The following is a 2,513-nucleotide window of genomic DNA, read 5'->3' on the forward strand; positions in this document are numbered from 1 at the left end:
AATATAAATAAATAAAATCTCAATCTTTACGCAAATGTAGAGTTATATTTAGAAAATAAGGCTTAGTGTACCAACTGGACTACCAACGTAAGAATAATGAGAATAATGATATAGTTGATAATAGTAAGAAATTTATAGTAGATTATATATGAAAAGTTTATATATGGTATTGCAGTAAAGTCAAAATTATCAAATATTATAAATTAGTGTAAGAAACTTGGACTTCCCTATTTGGTAGAATCATTCTATATGGTGGGGAGTTTTGAAGACTAGAAGGAGGGTTTTATTTTCGAGGACGAAAATAATATGAGGTGGGGAGAATGTAAAGACCCTCGAGTTCGTCAACGCTATTAGACTAGTAAAGAGGCGTATTAGCCGATAATAACGAGATTAGTTTAACACGAATGTTAATTAAAATTAATCTAACAACGATATAGATACGAAAATAATACTGCTGGACCTTGGAAAGTTATGCAGAATGGACTATTCGAACGTGTCATTCAGATACCGGACGGAGAAGAAATCATCGGATTTGTTTGAAGGGTAAAATAGTCATTTTGATTTAAACCGACCTGGGATTCCCTTATCATGGAAAGTGGTTGAATTAGTATTTCCCCATTGGTCTTATCTCCCAAGACCAAATCGAAGAAAATCACTTCTTCGTATCTTCTTCTTTCTTCTTTTTCTCTCTCTTTTCCGTTCTTCTCCTGTTCTTCGTTTTCTGTCGAATTCGAGAGATTAAACGAAGGTTTTGTGATCGACAGGAGGTGTAGAAGATTATGAAGTAGTTGGTGGTGATAGTGATGGTGTCTGTTGTTGATTCAGACTCGAATGAGGAAATGAATTAAGATTAGGTTTTTTTAATAAATTTCGTGAGTTTGTAGATGGTGAAATTGAGTAATTAAGGAGAAGATTAGAGATGGGTTGTGGTTCAATGGAAGTTCTGAAGCTGATTCAGAGAATAATTGAATAATTTAGGGTTTCTTGAAGATGAAAGTTATTGAAGAATTATGTGGATCTGAGATGTAGATCGAGTTTCTGATGGATTGAGAATTAGTGGGTAGATGTTTAATTGAAGTTTAAAAGTTAATTTGGTGAATATTTGAGAATTAGGATTTCTTTTCTTCCCCAAAACAGAAATTAGGTCTTCGGTGGAATTGATTCAGCGTATTAACAATTCAAGGTATGCTAAAGTTTGGGCAAGCTTCTAATTATTCTAATTTTAAGATTTTGTATTGGATTGTTTAAATTGTTGAGATTAAGTAATTAGATAATGGAACTGTAATTGTAGTTAGAAGTGATGTTGATAGAAGATGAATTGTTGAGGTTGAAGTATACTTGGGATTGGGTCTGTGGTTGCTATCTCTGTTGGACGTGAAGGTTGAGTTGATTAGATTGAAGTAATAAGTGTTTAACGGGTGAATTAAGGTAGTAGTGGTGAGGTTGTTGCTGCTGTGATGCTGTAAATGCAAGAAGGAAACTTGGATTGGTGTTGAGCTGGTAGATGAGTGGAAAATTATAGTTGTTTTGATATACAAGAAGAGTATGTTAGCTGAGTTGGGATTTAGCTGAAGTGTAATGGTTGTGTTATGAGTTGAATACAGAACCTGTTAGATGGATTTAAGATACTTAGTGGTGGTTCTGTAGTTGGGTTGATATTGCAGTTGTGTTGGTTGTTGCTGGTCAAGAATGAGGCTTTTGTCATGGCTAGAAATGATAAGGGGTGATGATAGCTTGGAAAGATACAAAGTTTTGGAATGGTGAACTAAACTGAATTTGAATTAAGTGTGTGAGTATATGCTGAGTGTTGTTCAGCTGAGAATTGTTGGTGATTTGAGATGACAGTGTAAAGGAATGTTAGGTTGGTTGTAGATGGAGTAGACTTGGTGTTGGGGGATTTGAAGTACAGGGAGAAGACTGTTGTGTAGTGGTGTAGATGGAATGAGATAGATAGAAGTGCAAGTTAATATATATGAATGTGGAATGAGCTAGAGCTGAACATCATTGAGATCAATGTTGAAAGAATGGAGCAGCTACTGCTTTCGCAGATAGGCTAAGCTTGTATTTGAAATTCAATTATGAAGTTCAGTTAAATTTAATATGATGTATTGCAATGAGAGTTAGATGTTGTTAGATTAAATTGAATTGGTAATGGAGTAGAAGTTGTAATTAAGTTAAGGTTGTACAATGTTTGTGCATTAGTGCTCTTTGGCCTGAGCAATGGCTCTGGCCTGTTCAAGAGTTGTGTCCTTGTGCCATTCAGCCTAGTCAGGATCTGACTCTAGCTGACTGAGTCCATCTGACTGAGTCGAATCGGGTTGAAACGGGTTTGACCCACTGAGTCACTAGTCTTGACTCGTTGACCATTGACCCTGGACTTTGACCTGACCTTGACTCTGTTGACTGACGTTTACTGTTAGTTGACCCTTGACCGTAACTTTTATCGTTAGTTGACTCAGGTGGACTAGACCTTAGTTAGTGGGCCTGCTTAGTGGACTTTGGTGTAGGACTAG

At 36.1% G+C, this 2,513-nt stretch overlaps 1 long non-coding RNA gene across 1 annotated transcript; it reads left to right on the forward strand.

The window, feature by feature from the left end:
• The first annotated feature begins 657 nt into the window (after positions 1-657).
• LOC113301619 lies at positions 658-2,188 on the forward strand. Its single transcript, XR_003336392.1, has 2 exons — positions 658-1,183; positions 1,292-2,188. It is a non-coding gene; the product is annotated as an uncharacterized LOC113301619 (long non-coding RNA).
• Positions 2,189-2,513: the final 325 nt, after the last annotated feature.

Source organism: Papaver somniferum, chromosome 8 (genome assembly GCF_003573695.1).
Source record: "Papaver somniferum cultivar HN1 chromosome 8, ASM357369v1, whole genome shotgun sequence".
NCBI classification, from domain to species: Eukaryota; Viridiplantae; Streptophyta; class Magnoliopsida; order Ranunculales; family Papaveraceae; genus Papaver; species Papaver somniferum.